This window comes from Perca fluviatilis, chromosome 2 (assembly GCF_010015445.1).
Source record: "Perca fluviatilis chromosome 2, GENO_Pfluv_1.0, whole genome shotgun sequence".
In the NCBI taxonomy this organism is placed as follows: Eukaryota; Metazoa; Chordata; class Actinopteri; order Perciformes; family Percidae; genus Perca; species Perca fluviatilis.
In genome coordinates, this window is record NC_053113.1 from 25149647 (window position 1) to 25157645 (window position 7999).

A 7999-nucleotide genomic window follows, 5' to 3' on the forward strand; every position below is an offset into this window, starting at 1 on the left:
CGCTTCTATTTGCGGGATGTGTCTGAGCCCTCCCTGACTCACTCGGTCCTCTCTTCTCACAACGACGATTGAGGCCCCGTCGTATGTATAATTGTTTATATTATGTACATATGTATATGTTTTTGTCACTATTATACAATCACGACATGTGCCGCCTTATGTTTTCTTATGTCCCCTCCCCTCCCCCCCCCCCACTCTGGGTGTCTGGGAGGAACTCGGGCGTCCCATAATTATCAATCATGTATTTCCCTCATCAATCATGCACGCCTGCATTCTCGGCTTGGGCTTTCAGCCAGCTAACAGGTCGTTGCCATGGCGGCACATGAGAGATAAGTGACAGTAAGGGAAAATAGTTAGTCTATGTTCCACTTGTGGGATCTGTCGCAGGTGGCATTGACTACATCAGCTTTGCCCTAACCCATAGCGTGGCTTAGAGGGCTAACTATCAAAATAGAACGATAGTTGCGTTATTGTAACTCCAGATTCTATGAGTATAGGCGTAGCCCTCTAAGATTCGGGCCACCTGCCCTATTGCATTAGCTGAAGAAAAGCTGATGTTGGGAGCAGAGCAACGGGTCCGCCCTGTTTTTATACAGTATTTGCGGACGTAGTTGAAGCCCGTGCGGCATGCAAGGGCGGGAAAGAAAATCTTCACGACTGCGCATGCGCGAAGGGATAAACCCATAGCGTGGCTTAGAGGGCTACGCCTATACTCATAGAATCTGGAGTTACAATAACGTAACTATCGTTTCGTGCAGATCGGTCGCACGGTCTAGGAGGAGTTCGAAAAAGTAGGTTTTTGATAAATCACGATTTTTCACGCATAAAAGTCTAGGCGGAAATGGGCGTGGCCTATATCACGTGATTCAGTTGTATCCAGGGAATGCGTAGATGTATTCTTTTTGAATGTCGGGTTTACGGTGTGGGAGTTATAGGGCCACGTAGTGGTAGAAATGGGTAAATTTTTGCGCCTGAGGTCCATGCAGGGTGTTGGACCAGTCCTGAAAATTGCAACCCCCCACCATGTACGGTTTAGGCTGCAGTCGCAGTTTTAGGCGGAGAAGAATAATGGAACATTATGATGAAAAAAAATAAAAATCCTTAGAAAAACAATAGGGTTCCACAGCCCTGCTGTGCGAACAGCGTAGCTATTGCTACCGCCAGTTCTTGCAGACTCGGGCTTGGACCCCTAATTACTTCTTGTGGACTGCGTATTCACAATGAGTAAAAATAGCAATGCAGATTAAGACTAGACAATTTCCTAGGCAGATATTGACTTCAGAATCAGAATCAGAATCAGAAAGGGTTTTTATTGCCAAGTACGTTTTCTAACACACACAAGGAATTTGTTTTGGTGTTGTTGGTGCACATCACACATTCTCTAAATGTAATATTAAACAATATAAGTATAGGTATATGTACACAGTATGTATTAAATTAAAAATAAAGATAGAAATAAAATAAAATAAATAAAAATAAAGAGCAAAGAGCATTACAGCAGAGAGAGAACAGTGGCATGAAGAGCCAGTTGGAGAGTCAGGGTGGTTTTAATAAGGCTAGTGGCGGAGGGGAAAAAGCTGTTCATGTGACGTGAGGTTTTGGTCCTGATGGACCTCAGCCTCCTGCCAGAGGGGAGTGGCTCAAAGAGTTTGTGTCCGGGGTGGGAGGGGTCAGCCTGGTGGCGTAAAAGTCCTGGAGCGGCGGCAGATTGCAGCCAATCACCTTCTCTGCAGACCGAATGACACGCTACAGTCTGCCCTTGTCCTTGGCAGTGGCAGCAGCGTACCAGATGGTGATGGAGGATGTGAGGATGGACTCAATGATGGCTGTGTAGAAGTGCACCATCATTGTCTTTGGCAGGTTGAATTTCTTCAGCTGCCGCAAGAAGTACATCCTCTGTTGTGCTTTCTTGATGAGGGAGCTGATGTTCAGCTCCCACTTGAGGTCTTGGGAGATGGTAGTTCCCAGGAAGCGGAAAGACTCCACAGTGTCAATTGTGGAGCCACAGAGGGTGATGGGGGCAGGTGGGGCTGGGTTATTCCTGAAGTCCACAACCATCTCCACTGTCTTTAGAGCGTTGAGATCTAGGTTGTTTTGGTTGCACCACTTCCCCAGGTGGGCCGACCTGTAGGCGGACTCGTCTCCATCAGAGATGAGTCCGATGAGGGAGGTGTCGTCCGCGAACTTCAGAAGCTTGACGGACTTGTGACTGGAGGTGCAGTTGTTGGTGTACAGGGAGAAGAGCAGAGGCCAAAGAACACAGCCCTGAGGGGATCCGGTGCTGATGGTCTGTGAGTTGGAGACGTGTTTCCCCAGCTTGACATGCTGCTTCCTGTCAGACAGGAAGTCAGTGATCCACCTGCAGGTGGAGTCAGGCACACCAAGCTGGGAGAGCTTCTCCTGGAGCAGAGCCGGGATGATGGTGTTGAAGGCAGAGCTGAAGTCCAAAAACAGGATCCTGGCGTAGGTTCCTGCAGAGTCCAGGTGCCGGAGGATGTAGTGTAGGGCCAAGTTTACTGCATCGTCTACAGACCTGTTGGCTCTGTAGGCAAATTGCAGGGGGTCCAGGAGGGGGTCGGTGATGGCTTTGAGGTGTGAAAGCACAAGGCGCTCAAAGGACTTCATAACCACAGAGGTCAGGGCGACGGGTCTGAAGTCATTAAGTCCTGTGGTCCTTGGCTTCTTGGGGACAGGGATGATGGTTGAGGTCTTGAAACAGGCTGGCACGTGACATGTCTCCAGTGAGGTGTTAAAAATGTCTGTGAACAATGGAGACAGCTGATGAGCGCAGTGACTTGGGATTATATTGGGTGGAAGTAGACTACAGCCGAAGCACTGCTACTCGGGCACAGAGATACTGGCAGCCCGCGGGGCTCTGCGGCCGGCGCAAGCCCCGCGGAGCTCAGTCAGGGCAGCGGCATTTGGTTGTCCAGCAACCCAGAAACAGTGACTTTGCGCCGGCCGCAGAGCCCCGCGGGCTGCCTGCCGCGGAGCCCAGCGGAGCGCAGTCAGTCATTTGGCATTTTGCAACTTCATCAGCCTTTTCTAATTATCTCAACAACTGCCATAATACAGTATATTCATCAAATTTCTAACAACAACATGAACAGTAGCAATGTCGCATGAATAATTATAAAAATGAATGGTCACAACTTTAAATAATAACAGTACTTAAATGAACAGCAACATGCACCTGTTGCATTTTAATGCAGGCTGATAACAATAAGGTAAAACCACTGCTGAGTGAACAGAAAAGGCTCCAGGCTGTTAGCCTGTACAGAATAAATCTCCATGGTAACTAGGTGCCTCTGCTTTTGTGAAACCGAGTCGAGGCTAAATTGAGCCAGGATAACTGGGAAATCCTGGCTTAATCCCTTATCTTGGTTTTTGAAATCTGGTGGCAGTTGTTAGGATTACACTCCTACTGGTGAGTTGTGTGTATCTGTGCATATTGGTGTATGAATGCCGTGTGTGTGTGTGTGTGTGTGTGTGTGTGTGTGTGTGTGTGTGTGTGTGTGTGTGTGTGTGTGTGTGTGTGATGCGTCAGTTTGTGTGTGTGTGTGTGTGTGTGTGTGTGTGTGTGTGTGTGTGTGCATGCGTCTGTGTCTGTGTTTGTGTGCACGAGTCGTGTACGCCATCTGGGGATTAGGCTTTTATTGATTCAAGACGGACACAGTATTTACTAGGATAGGTCGCAATGTCCCGTCATCAAAACTGTCTCAAACAGCCATTCTACCTAATGAAAGCACTTCTCAAATGTCAAGAAGTTAACACAAAGCTGTAAGGCAGCGATGTCAAAACACACACACACACACACACACACACACACACACACACACACACACACACACACACACACACACACACACACACACACACACACACACACAGAACAATTAGAGTAATTGTCAGCCACATTCAGCACACCCAACTGCCTGACAGGTAGTTGCTTTATCTGTCAGTCATCAACTGATGGAATTATGCATGCATATACCCACACACACACACACACACACACACACACACACACACACACACTACATTTTTTAATTAATAAGAATGTGTAACAGTAGTGTCTAATACTGGCCACTTGTAATCACAATAGGCCTTCTATGTGGTAATATCCATCTAGAGTTGTCCAATGAAATCTCAGTGTACAGCTGAGGCTTTAGATGCGGTTGACGCATTTACAGTATCAATGGAGTTGATACATGCAGTTGTGCAACATCAGTTGTGGAGATGTTTGACTTTGGACTAACTAGACTGATGAACTGAAATTGACATAAAAAGAGTTATATTGCTGATGTAGCAACACTACTGTGTTTTTGCCACTTGAATTAATGGTTAATAAAACTTTCAAACTTTAGAAGAATAGTTGGCATGAAGGGAGTACATGTTAAGATGTTAGAAAATAAATAACTCTTAAACCTCTTATGTTTTTACGATTGCTGAACGACAGTGGGCACAACTTTAGACAACTCTAACCACAGTCTGCACAGCAGCAGTTCATGTGGACCAAACTCTAGTTCGTTTTTCATTGCTTGAACACAGTTTTTAAAACTCTACATGCTTATCCCATGACTTTAACCACAACCTGCACAACACTGTGGATTTACAGCACTTTGTTCAAATGCTAACACACTGCTGTCAAAACTGTTAACCACACATTCAAAACAGAATGGATTTCAGTCTGTTAAATTTTACATGTAAACACTGCTGATTTCAGCTGAAAGACTAAGCAGGTGTCTCGTTTTAAACTTGTCAGTGACCACATACTGTATATCTACTGTATATATATATATAGGATAAGCTCATAAATACTTTTTTTGGAAATAAAGAAACACCAAATGAGAATGAAACAGTAACATGTATTGCACCGTTCGAGTGAAACAGTGAACAGGTAAAACAGCAATGTAACCAATATGTCCATGTAGGGACTGTTCGGTATTTATGGAATGGACCACCGGAGGAAAATAGGGGAGGGTCTCCCAACTTTTGTATTCATGAGAAGAGCAAAATTTCAAAGTGGCTTGTTTGGTGCATATTTCACCAGTAGCTCCATGGAGCTCTCTCAGTCTCGGCCCCTATCGCTAGCAGATGGGTCCCTCCCTATTTAGTCAGCCAGACCTGTAGCTTAGAGACCGTGGGATTTCCCAAAGTGAATAAATTCCTCTCGCACATATAAACACAAAACTGCTTTGCTAGTTCAATCGTGTTGTAACTGTTGTCTGCTGAAAAAATAACTGTGTTCATTAACACGATTGCCGTACTGTTTAGTTCTAAAACATCCAAAACACCGTACAAAAACATAACTGACCAGACACAAGCTTTTATTTTGAAAAGCCGAAACTCGCGCCACGGATAGCACCAGCCAGCAGCCGGGAAGGCATGAGACGGGAGGTATATCCTTTCGGTCACGGTGATTATTTGTGAAATTGTGCAAACGACAGCCTTTTCAAGGGATTTGAGAAGGAAGGAGTGGTAGCATGCAAGCTCCCAAATTGACGCTCGTCTGCAGTAGTTCATGTGGACCAAACTCTAATTCGTTTTTCATTGTTTGACCACAGTTTTCAAAACTCTACACACTTATCCCATGACTTTAACCACAACGTGCACAACACTGTAGATTTACAGCACTTTGTTCAAATGCTAATACACTGCTGTCAAAACTGTTAACCACACATTCAAAACAGAAGAGATTTCAGTCTGGTGCCTATCAAACACTGCTGATTGGAATTTTAGCTGAAAGCCTAAGCAGGTGTCTTGTTTTAGACTAGTTAGTGAACATATACGATATTTATATAGAGAACGCTCAGAAAGCCTTTTTTTGTTTACAAACACCAAATAAGAATGAAACAATTATACACTGTACCGTTTGAGAGAAACAGGTAAAAGAGCAAAGATACCAATATGTCCAGGTAAGATGTCTGAGGTTATGTACACAGCTATAAAAAAAGTGAAAAACACTATATCTTTACAATAGTAAAACTGTGTTCTTACTGTTTTTCAGAAAGTAATGGAGGTGAAAGCAATGGAAACACCACATTCATTTGTATTTAGAGATGATGCAGACATCCAATGTGATGAAGAAAACTTGCCACATGATGCTGGAGAGAGGCAGGATTAGTCAAAATATTCTTTGTTACTGTTATGTACCTTTAGTCTTTTTCCCAGTAATTCCATAAATTACTAGGGACAAAATACTATATTGAAGCAAACTGCTGATTTTCATTCCTTCTTGTTACAGTTTTTCTCAATTGCTAAAACACTAAACCCTATTGTCTGATCCAAATGCTCAGTTGCCTGAACCCACTGATTAAATCAATCACTCTTTTGGCAAAACCATAAGCACTTTTCACCTGTTTAGACACAACTTGCCAACACATTTTCATTGTGATGAAATGGAATTACTGTAATTGTTGGGGTTTTGGAAAGTGTCTCGAGATAACTTTTGTTATGATTTGATACTATAAATAAAATTGAATTGAATTGAATTGAATTGAATTGATGCACCCGTGCTGCATAATGGTGAGCACAGGTGACAAAAGTCAAACACAATTAAAGCACAGGTGTCACCACTTGAACACAACAACTCAAAACTGATCACACTTGTGGCTAATGATGTGAGGGAACATATAAGCCAGTTCAGAGAGCACTGGTTTGTGAGGCCCTACAATGGATGGAAATCTGAGAGGAAGAGTTTGTGTGAGAGGAGGTCGAGGTGCTCAGCGAAGACAAAGAACAGTAATATCTGATGAAACCAGAGCTACTGTGATTGACCATGTTCTTGTCCATGGTATGAGCATGAGGGAAGCTGGACAAAGGGTACAACCAAACATCAGTAGATTCACTGTGTCCACCATAATCCGAAGATTTAGAGAAGAGAACAGGTAATTACCTTTTTTTGACATTATAGTACAGTATGTAAATGTTGACAGAAATTACTGTATGACATACTATATACTGTACCACAGTATACTGTAAGTAAATATATGTTTCAGTACATTACTGTACCAATGTACTGTAGTATTGTAATGGAGGGTTGGTCTAAGTGTTTGTAGTCCTAGTATTCCATGTATATTTTTTGTAACTCCATGTTCTCTTTTTTTAGAATTGAAAAACTGCGGGGTGGGAGGACAGGACATACCTGTCAAGTTTTGGATTTGAAAATAAGGGAAATTTTCCGGTGCCCACCTCGAGCAGTCCCACCACCCCAACCAAGCTCCAGTATCCCTTACATTTTAAGACGGGTGTACAAGAAAGCTGTCAAGTTTACATGGACTTTCCGTTTGTTGTTTCCCATTCACATTCCCCAGCACTCATTCCCCTCATCCGCTCACAATCTCCTCAAGTACTGATTGCACACACCTGCACTTCATCACACCACATCATCAGATTCACACCTGCATCTCATCAATGTCCACCTACTTAAGCAGCACAGACACACTCACTCTTTATCGGGTCTTACATACATGTCTTCATGACTCTCTGACTGACACGCTATTCCAGCTCAATCCAAGTTTGCCGTACCTGTGCTTTGTCTCCTGTTGTCTGCCGCTGATCTACACCTGCCTGCTCAGCTACAAGATTCCTGTCTGTTGCTTCCTGTTCCTTGTTTGACTCTTTGTTAATTAAAGATCTACTCATCACTTCAGTCTGTTTCCTGGTCAGTCGTGACAAAAGCTAAAATCACCACTTGATGCAGAATGCTGAAAACATTTACAATTTATAACATTGCTTGTCTTTACATTTAGCCTACATTTTATTTTCATTCCACACATTCTTTTCATTTCATATTGCTTTTATTTTACAGTTTTTCTTTTAATTTCACATAACATTTCTTTAGTGAGTTATTGTACAAATTTGTTGCAGACTTTGCATTCTTTAAGACTGTTTTGGAAGGAGTGTATTTGTGGGCTGGGCCAGAGTGGTTAATTTTACATGAGAGTAGAGCGCAAACAGTTCTTTGGTCTAACGTCCTCCTATTCTCTAACAATCT

At 43.3% G+C, this 7999-nt stretch overlaps 1 long non-coding RNA gene across 1 annotated transcript; it reads left to right on the plus strand.

Annotated features, from left to right (window-relative positions):
- Nucleotides 1–6686: 6686 nt before the first annotated feature.
- Nucleotides 6687–7654, plus strand: LOC120573188. The gene is made up of 2 exons (XR_005641656.1): nt 6687–6890; nt 7112–7654. It is a non-coding gene; the product is annotated as an uncharacterized LOC120573188 (long non-coding RNA).
- The last annotated feature ends 345 nt before the right edge of the window (nt 7655–7999 follow it).